The 10,332-nt window shown below is 55.2% G+C and overlaps 1 long non-coding RNA gene across 1 annotated transcript; it reads left to right on the top strand.

Moving 5' to 3' along the window:
* The first annotated feature begins 6,050 nt into the window (after nucleotides 1-6,050).
* Nucleotides 6,051-7,657, top strand: LOC141042048 (uncharacterized). The gene is made up of 2 exons (XR_012203856.1): nucleotides 6,051-6,638; nucleotides 7,121-7,657. It is a non-coding gene; the product is annotated as an uncharacterized lncRNA (long non-coding RNA).
* The last annotated feature ends 2,675 nt before the right edge of the window (nucleotides 7,658-10,332 follow it).

Raw genomic sequence — 10,332 nt, 5'->3', positions numbered from 1 at the left:
CGGACATGTAATTTGTGCTCGGCGAAATCCTTCGGGACACCCGGCATGTCCTTTGGGGACCATGCAAAGATGTCTCGATTCTCACGGAGGAAGTCGACGAGCTCGCCTTCCTATTTACTGTCCAAGTTCGCCCCAATCACAGCGAACCTCTCCGGGTTTTCCGGATCCAGAGGTATCTTCTTTGTCTCTTTGGCAGGCTGGAAGGAGCCCTGCGCATCACAATCCTTGGGGTTGGGGGACAAGGCCGGCTGCTTGCCGGCCATGGCCACAACCCGTTCCAACATCTTCTTCTCTTCTGCCACCACGAGGGACTCGGCCAGCCGGCTACTGGCCATGGCGCACTCGATGGACTTCTTGTAGTCGCCGGCTACCGTGATGATCCCCTTCGAGCTCGGCATCTTCATTTTCAGGTAGGCGTAGTGGGGCACAGCCATGAACTTGGCCAAAGCAGGTCGGCCAAGCAATGCATGATAAGGGCTCTCCAAATCCAGTACCTCGAACCATATTGCTTCCCGGCGAAAATGATCTTTGTCTCCGAAGAGAACATCCATTTTGATCTTGCCGATTGGAGAGCAAGATAGGCCGGGTACGATACCATGGAAGACGGTGCGGCTCGGCATGAGCTGCTTCGCTTTGATGTTCAGCTTCTCCATGGTATCGCGATACAGTATGTTGATACTGCTTCCGCCGTCTATCAGGACGCGGGAAAATCTGGCAGCTCGCCTCTCCGTCGCGAGGGTGACGTCTAAGACCATTGCGTAGGAGCCAGGCGAAGGCATCACCTCTGGGTGGTCGGCCTGGCTCCAGCTGATTGGCTTTTCTGACCAGTGCATGAACTCGGCGGTGCTAGAGGAGACTGCGTTCACTTCTTGGTGCTGCCGGCGCCGACTGCGCTTGTCGTCGGCTTGACTGGTGAAGACGACGTAGGCGGCGTGCTCTTCGGGAAATTCGTCTTGGATGGCGCCGACTGCCGGCCGAGCCGCCGGCTGCTGGGGGGCTGGAGGCGGCGAGCCGGGAGGCGGAGGCGGCAACATTCCCTCACCCTTGGTGATGCGGGTGAGCCAGTGGCATTTCCGGGTTGTGTGGTTGGACGGCTTCGCGCCGCTATGGAACTTGCAGGGGGCATCTAGAGCTTGCTCGTAGGAGAAAGACGGCTGCCAAGGCAGCCGGCCACCCTTTTTCTTGGGAGCGGGCCGTTCTTCGGGCTGCTCGTCTTCAACTGTGGCCACCTGCCGACTGGAGGAAGTCGGCATGGGGCCCTTGCGCTTGTGGTCGTTCTGGTAGGGGCGCCGATTAGGGTCGCCAGCCGGCGTCTTGGGAGCCGGAGCAATTACTTTCCCCGAGGCGTCTACTCGCAGCTCGGTCTTCATGGAGGAGTCGGCAGTGGCGTACTTGTCGGCGGTGACCAGCAACTCATCAAGGGTAGCCGGCTCGTCGCAGAGGAGTCGGTGCTTGAGGAGGGTGCCCTCACGGCACCCGGCGGTGAAGTACTTGATGGCCTGGACCTCGTGCACTCCCTCGCAGGAGTTGCGGAGCTCGGCCCATCGCGTGAGGTAGTCGCGGGTCGACTCGTTGGGCCCTTGAACGCAAAGGGAGAGCTGGCGAGGCTTGGGAGGCCGCTTGTAGGTGCTGGTGAAGTTGCGGACGAAAACTTCGGTGAAGTCCAGCCAACTGTTGATGCTGTAGGGCTTGAGGCTGTTGAGCCATGTGCGCGCCGTGCCCTGCAGCATCAGGGGGACGTACTTCACGGCGACGCGCCGATTGCCGTTGGCGATGCTGACGGCCGTGGAGTAGTCGATGAGCCAATCTTCCGGCTTCACCGAGCCGTTGTACTTGGGCGTGTCTCTGGGGAGCGAGAACCCTTTGGGGAAAGGCTTGTCGCGGATGCGGGGGCCAAAGCATGGCGGGCCGACATCGTCTTCTTCTTCTAACGCCAAGGATCGAGCAAGGCGGTCGATCCGGTGGCGGGCGTCACTCTCGCCGACTCCTTCTCGGCGGCCGAGTCGGTCGCCAAGAGTCGGATGTGTGATGGGCGGCGGAGTGAGGGGTCTTTCTCTTCGAGGCGGGGAGGAGGCAGGTTTCCTTGGTGCTCCACTGCTCGAGGGCGGCCCTCCGCGTCGCGCTCGATGGTGATGCGAGTCCGGCTGCGGCTGGCAGCCGGCTCCTTGTCTTTCTTCTGGCGCGCGCCGCTCACAGTCGGCGAGCGGGACGTCGCGGCGTGCTCCCGGCGCGGGGGATGACTATCAGCACGGGCGCCGGCTTCGTGCCGTTCTGCAGCCGCGTCGATCAGCTGCTAGATCCGTCTTGTCATGTAGGGGAGCTCGTCGGCTCCCAGCCCATTGAGCTCCTCTGCAGCCGCCTGAGCGGCTCGCAGATTCTCGAGCGGGGTGGCGTAGACGGGGCGATCTGCGCCCAGCATGCTGGCAACGGCCGCGCCGCGCTTCTGGACGAAGCCGGCTCGGCTCGGGCCGCTGGGCGGCGGCGTACCGAAGGCGGCGCGGTCGACTTCGCGCTGGTGAGCCTCGGTGAGGGGCTCATGGAGGCTATCTTCTGGCCCTCCGCGATGAGGGCAAGGCGGCGTGCTTCCAGGGTCTCGGCGTCGGCGTCGGCCGGGATGGGGACAGAGAGGTCGTGCATCGCCGCTTGCTGAGCGTCGCGGGCATTCTCGCCCGAGTTGGAGACGTGGTTGATGACCAGCACTTCGGTGACAGCGCTGCTGCCGCTGTCAGCTCGAGGGAGGGGGTCGTCGAAGACCACCACGTCGGAGGGGTAGGCGTCAAGCGATGCGGTGTCGGAGTCGACGAGCATCGGGTCGGTGGAGCCGACCGACTCCACATCTGCAGCAGGCTCGCTGGAGACGTGAAGCTGGTCGAGGAGGCTGACGAGGCGGCTCTCGGGGTAGTCGGTGCCTGCGTCGGACGCAGGCTCGTCGGAGATGCGAGTCTCGCCGAGCAGATCGGCGAGGCAGCTCGCAGCGCAGGCGTCGTCGACGCCTTGCAGCGCATCGAGGCAAACGCCACTGGGCGCAGCAGGCTGGCTGCGCTCGCGGAGGAGGAAGAGGGTTCCCGTCCAGAACAGGTCTCCGGACGACGGTGCACCTGGCCCCACGGTGGGCGCCAAATGTCGGGTGGTTGGTGCGACATATGCCAAGGGATGGCTTATCATTGTGGGAGCCAATAAAACGTCGCCGGTGCCTGGAAACGGGATGAGGCGAAGACATGCACGCCGGCGGATCTTACCCAGGTTCGGGGCTCTCCGAGGAGATAACACCCCTAGTCCTGCTCTGCGGGGTCTCCGCATGATCACTAGATCGATGAAAGGTAGCTACAATCGCTCCTAGAGCTGTTGAGATCAAGGGAGAAGAAGAACAAGACTAGCTCTTGCTTCTCTCTATCTATGGTGTGTGTGCTATGCTTAGGAGGCAACTCTATGCTCAGAGGCCAACTATGCTTAGAAGCGAACGATCTTAGACGCGAACCCTTTGCATGGGTGCTCCGGGGGGTTTATATAGGCCTACCCCCCCGGGGGTACAATGGTAACCCGACTGGGAGCTGGTCCCAGCCGTCAGTGTCTACGCTCGCCGGCTTCTCCACCGACTGCTGGGTCCCGCCGGCTGCCGGCTACTTGGTCGACAGGCCGGCCCCACCGCCTAGGGTCTTGTCGGCGGCTGCTTACTGTAGCCTCGCCTGTGATGACGAGGGCTTTGTCGAGGTAAGCGTGGCTACAGTGGGCCGCCTCGGGGGCTATCACTGTAGCCTTACCTCGTCTTGTCTCCTTAATGGGGCTCCTGCTTCGAGGAAGGGAGTAGCCGGCTTCTGGAGGCCGGCTATGCTCTTGGCTGACTGGGAAAGGCCAGGCCGCCTTCACGCCTCTCGCTGGCTGAAGGGGCCCGCAGTCCTTGGGCCGTACAGGAGTTGGTCGTGGATGACGTCGAGGCTAGCATGGCCACAGTGCCGAGCCGCACGGGAGACGGCCGTCCCGTACGGCCTCCTGTAGCCATGCCCGCCTCGGGCTTCGGGGGTAGTGCGCCGCACTGTGGCCACACCCCGTCGTGTCGCCGTTATGTGGGAACAGGTTTGGTGGTTGTGGTCTCGGCCGGCTGCTAGGAGCCGGCGTCCTTCTTGGCCGGCTTCTTGGAGTCGGCCACCCCATAGTCATCCTGGGGAGAGGTTGCTCGAGGCTGGGTCGCCTTCCGGGAATCGGCTTTAGAGGTAGCCGGCCAGGGAAGGCGGCCCAAATGCTTGGAGTGCTTGAAGGCCAAAAGGCCTGATAATTTTTCTGAAGAACCAGGGGTAGTCGGTTAGGCTACCCGTGGCCATTTCCTCCGACAAAGGTTCTGCGTACTAAATTCATCAACTTCATACCTCTAAAAAATGATCCATTAATAAGGTTGATCAAGTCTTATTAATAACCACCTTCGATTAGCATGAAACCGAAGAACTTTCGTAAAACAGTAAGTTACCTCAACATGGATATGCATGTCCCCCACAATAAGCTTTTCATATTTATTTTTGGCAGTAGGTAGAGGTAGTTGAAAGCTTCCAATAGTGAGTGTCGGAGATTTTTCAATAACATTAATGCCATTCATTTGGAATTGTTTCTTCGGAAAGTGCACCGTATGCTCATTACAATTGATATTAAAAGTGACCTTGCTTTTATTGCAATCAATAACAGCCCCCGCAGTATTCAAGAAGGGTCTACCAAGGATAATCGACATGTTGTCGTCCTCGGGCATCTCAAGTATAACAAAGTCAGTTAAGATAGTAATATTTGCAGCAACAATAGGCACATCCTCACAAATACCGATAGGTATGGCAGTTGATTTGAGTAGGTGTGAGTTTATTCAAATCAAGTCTTTTATATAAAGAGAAAGGCATAACACTAACACCAACTCCTAAATCACACAAAGCAGTTTTGACATAATTTCTTTTGATGGAGCAAGGGATAGTTTGTATTCCCGGATCTTCAAGTTTTTTAGGTACTCCACTCTTAAAGGAATAATTAGGAAGCATGGTGAATATTTCATCTTCCGGTATCTTTCTTTTATTAGAGATGATGTCTTTCATATATTTTGCATAAGGGGCCATCTTTAAAATATCAGTCAAGCGGGTGCGCAAAAAGACTGGCCTGAGCATTTCAGCAAAGCGTCCAAATTATTCATCACCTTTTTTCTTAGTTGATTTAGGTGGAAAGGGCATGGGTTTTGAACCCATGGTTCTCTTTCTGCGACACCCTGGTTTTTGGCCCTTTTTTCTTTTTTTGGATTTTATTGCAATTTGATTTGAAACTGAGTTTTGAATCAACTCATTTGGACTTAACACTTGGGCATTGCTTTGATTTTCACCCAAGTGACTCCACCCCTTCTCTAAAACCTCCCTTGCCCTATGATATATCAAAGTATTATCTTGGGAATATTTTTCTCAAATGAAAAATATTCATTTCTCTCTGAAAAAAGCCTATTTTCACTTCTGCTCCAAAGCAGCCCTCATTTTTCTTGCTCACAAAAATCTGAGATATTCTCAAATATTCTTTGAACCTTGGCCAAACTTCCTGTGCAAAAATATTTCATGGTTATTTGGAATATTTTTGCTGTAGAAAATCTTTTCCATTCTGGTCAAAAAATGCACTTTGTGAAGGAAGTGTATTTTTGCTTGATCCCCTTGCGCTGAAATTTTTATGGACTAATGACCTTCCTAAGTAACTCTTAACCACCAAGAATCAGTTCCTAACTCTCTCTAGAACTCTATCTACTGACCTCACAAGTTTCTGTCCAGAAACTTGCACTGAAGCTCAAGTCTCATCTGGTCGGCCTGGTAGTGATCTATCAGCATGGAGTGACCTAGCACTGCAAAGACAACACACCAGACATGATCTAACCTCTCAGGCGCGCCGCGTAGTGCCAGTGCACGCGGTGACCACGTGTGGACACGGTACCAGGCGTGCGTTCGACACGCTCTGCGCGCCGGCAACCTCCCTGTTCAGCGCGTGCGCCCGCCTCCGCCCAAACCAGCGTGTCCTGGAGCTCCCTCTGCCTCGACTCGTCACCCTTGACCCCTCCTGGCGCTCCCCAACACCGGTGACAGCTGCGGCGTTCACGAGCACGACGCAGCAGAGGCTACAGTGTGCCCGTGCCCCTGTTTTCGTCCTCCTCCGGCGCCCTGTGCTTGGCTGAACGCCTCCAAAGTGGCCGCGTGAGCCCGTGGCTCTTTCCCCCCTCTCACTGACCCTGTTCATCGCTGCTCGTTGCTTCCAGAGAGCTCTCCGGTGACCTCGATCCCCCTCTCGCCCGCGTCTATAAATAGGACCCCTCCCGAGCTCATTCAGCCGCACCACTCACCTCCTCTGACCACAATCACACTCGGAGAAGACCGCGGCCAGGCCACGCGGGCCTCTGGCCGCCATTTCGCACCGGAGATCGCCGCCGATTCCTTCTCGGTGCCATGCTTCCTTCGGCAATCCTCGACGACCTTCGACCACCCAGGCTTGTTCGCGGGGCTCTGCTGATCCTTGGAGATGCTGCTGGAGCCGCTGGAGCTGCCTCACCTCGTCAGAACCTTCGTCTCCGGTGAACTCCCTCCGCTGTCGTCTCTCAAGATCTCCATGGCGACCTCCTCCGTCCATCTCCGGCCAACCCATGGGTACGTGCGTGCTCGCCGTGGTGAGGCGCATCCATCCCTCTCCTCTTCGGCGGCAGCCGTGGTCTTTTCCCCGGAGAACCACCGGCGCCCTCGTCGCCATCCTCTGTTTCTCTCTCTCTCTCTCTCTCTCTCTCTCTCTCTCTCTCTCTCTCTCTTCACCCTGCCAGTGGGGCCCGCCCGTCAGCCTCTCTGTGCGCCCGCCGAAGCGGTATAAATGGAGGCGTATTTCTGAAATACATCTTTGACGTCACCCCCTCTGGTTATTTTTCAAAAATCATTTTAATTCAGAATATTGACCAAACTTTGACCTGCTCTAACTTTTATTCTACAAGTCCAAATGATATGATTCTTTTTGCATTAGTTTTTTCTTGAGATCCTCTATCAGCATGCAAAAGATGAGATTTTTGCTTGTTGTGAATATTTTCTGGTGCATTTAAATGTGTTATGTGAAATTTTCTTTTTGCTATTTTAAATATTTTCAGAAGGAACTTGCTGCCTTGAGGAGAACCAGGAGGAGTGTGACCCTCCTATACACGAAGGCAAGCCATCACAAATATTTGCAAGAGTCACTACAAAAAAAGACACATCCATGACATTTCTATGATGATAATTGTGACAAAACCCGGTATCATCATAGATGTGGTGGGATCCTACTTCTATGACAAAAAATCATGACAGAAAATGGGCTTTTCATCCTGGGAGGGCCGGAGACGCAGCTGGATGACATTCTCTGGGCCGTCCATGACAGAAAAAATCGTGGTAGAAGCGAGGGCGAGGAAAATTTCGGGGAGTTCCCTATTACGGTGGGTGGTCGGGGCCGAGCGAAGCATGGAGGTTTGCGCGTTTCTCTCATACACGTACGTGCGTGTGTGCGAGGCGTTGTGCTCTAATTGAATCTGAGCGAGGCGTTGGGCTCTAACTGAACCCGAGCGATTGCACTAGCTATGTTACTGAACCCCGATCGATCCCTTGCTGTTAACTGAACCCGAGTGATTCTTTTGCTACTACTGTTAACTGAAGCCGATCGAAGCTGCCTCTTGATGAACAGTTCCTGGTGGGGGTTGGATGAACAGGATCCCGTGGTAGTAGAGGTCGTTGCCGCTGGATGAACATGACCCCGCACGAGGAGGCGTGGGGGTGGATGAACAGTAGCCGGTGGAGGGACCCCGTACGTGGAGGGCTGGTTGAACATGACCCCGTGGAGGGGCTGGTTGAACAGGACCCCGTGGAGGGCTGGTTGAATAGTAGCCGATGGAGGCTGGATGAATAGGACCCCGTGGAGGGCTGGATGAACAGTAGCCGGGGAGGCTGGATGAACATGACCCCGTGGATGAACAATAGCTAGTGGAGGCTGTAGGAAGCCGACAGTGGATGAACAGTAGCAGTGGAGGCTGGAGGAAGTCAGTGGTGGATGAACAGTAGCCCGTGGAGTCCCGTTTTGTGGTATGCCACACCCCTCCCGATCAACAGGACCCCGTTTCGACCGTAGGCGCTCCAACACTATTCTTTTTGCTCCGTTTTGCGGTACGCCACACCCCTCCCGATCAACAGGACCCCGTTTTGACCATACGCGGTCCAACACAAGTCTGTTTCCTCTGTTTTGCGGTACACCAGACCCTTCCCGATGAACAGGACCCCGTTTCGACCGTACGCGGTCGAATAGAAGGCCCGTTTCCTCCGTTCTGCGGTACGTCAGACCTTGTTTCGGCTGTTCCGTCCAAGCCGGTTGGCTCCCAATGAACAGGACATATTCCATTGCCTCCCGATGAACACGACGTATTCCGTTGCCTCCCCATGAACACGACGCAGCTTCTTCGTTCTGACCCAGCCGGTTGGCTTCCGATGAACATGATTAGTCGTTCTACGCGTTAGAGACCCCGCCCGTATGTACGTATGTAGCTGTATTTACTATCTTGCTGCGTGGCCGTACGTATGTGTACATGATATAGACGGGACTGCGTGACATGCTATGTCAACGCCTCTACTTCAACACGTGTCGCTCCTTACTCGGCCACGGTACGTCGCTGCAGAGACATCGATGGACCGCTATGTACGTACACGTTCGCGGCCGGACAGATAACGCAAACTTCGCTTCACCTTGATGGGTCCCAGCTGTCAGGGGGTAAGAAGGCAGTTCCTTCCGTGCGAAGATAAAGCCGGTGGGTCCCAGCTGTCAGGGGGGCACATTTTTTCGCGAAATACAAAGGCCCTTCCGGTAGGTCCGAGGTTTCAGGTGGAGGAATCATTATTTTGTGCGTAATAAGGAGGCACTTCCTTGCGTGCGGCCATGGACCCAGCTGTCAGCCTCTCCACTTACAGTCCTCTTCTGATGGCTATCGTTCGTTGACCGTGTTGACGACGCCGTACCACCCGAGAGCACCAAGGTGGTGGACGACGGGGCGACCTAGGAAGGGAACGACCCGGAGCCGGGGAATACGCAACAGTAGATGCCCACGCGGAGGGGAGTACGAGGGTTGACTGCTTCAGCTGCGGTTTGAGGCTGTCGTCTCCGGAGAATAACAGGGGGTGTGGGTGAGTAGAGGGAAGGCCTGGCCAGTAGTAGTATGGTCGGGCAATGAGGCCTGCGCGGCAGCACGGCCGGCCATGGGAGGCTGGAGCAGGCGGTACGACGGGCGTAGGTTTGGGCGGCTGGAGCAACAAGACCAGAGGTTGAAGACCAGAGGTTGAAGACGCAGCTTGGCCATTGGATTAACATCGAATGGTCAGTGTAGCTAGAATCATTTATTGACTAAGTTGACAGAGCCCTGCGTACGCGTTAACATAGTAGGCCCACAAGTCAGCCTCCAAATCTGGTGGGTCCCAGCCAGCAGGGGGAATCAATTTTTTCGCATAATAAGGTGGCACTTCCTTGCGTGCGAAGATGTTTTCTGGTTTTTTCTATTTCTTATTTTTTGAGTTAGAATAAAAAGAAAATAATTTAGGATCTTCGGTACAATCTATATTTTGACGAAAAGGATCATAATAAGGTGATGGGTCCCAGCTGTCAGGGAGAGGAAACTTTTTATTTCTGCGTAATAAAGGAAGCACTTCCTTGCGTGCGAAGATGTAGCTGGTGGATCAAACCTCTCAGGGGGAGAAATTATTTGTTTTCGCATAATACGGGGGCACTTGCCGCGTGCGGCCATGGGCCATGTGGGTCCCTACTGTCAGCCAACCCACGTACATGTCTCATCCGATGGCTCTCGTTTGTTGACAAAGTTGACCACGCCGTGCCGAGAGAACCAACGCAGTGAACGATGGCGAGTATTACGAAGGGAACGACCCTGAGCCAACGAAGACACAGAAGTGGATGCCCACATGGAGGGGAGTACGAGGGTTCACTGGTTCGGCTGCGGTGTGAGGCTGCCATCGCTGGTGAAGAATAGGAGGTGTTGGTGAGTAGAGGAATGGCCTGGACGATGTTTGGGAGTAGAGTGGGTCAGTGAAGCCTGCGCGGCAGCACAGCGGGCGGTGGTTTAGGTGGCTGAAGCAAGAATATCCGAGATTGAAGAAGCACTACAGCCGTTGGATGGACATCCAACGACCACTTCTGCTAGAATCGTGTCTTGACTATAAGTTTACAAAGCCTTCCGTACGCCTTAGTAGGCCCACAAGCCTTCCGTATGTGTCACTGACTATAATTCTCAAAAAAAATAGTAGGCCCACAAGTGAGCATCACCTGTGTGGCAGAGAA

The sequence above is a fragment of the Aegilops tauschii genome, chromosome 2 (assembly GCF_002575655.3).
Source record: "Aegilops tauschii subsp. strangulata cultivar AL8/78 chromosome 2, Aet v6.0, whole genome shotgun sequence".
NCBI classification, from domain to species: domain Eukaryota; kingdom Viridiplantae; phylum Streptophyta; class Magnoliopsida; order Poales; family Poaceae; genus Aegilops; species Aegilops tauschii.
The sequence above is the reverse complement of the archived record's forward strand: the minus strand, read 5'-3'. Positions and strand labels throughout refer to the sequence as shown.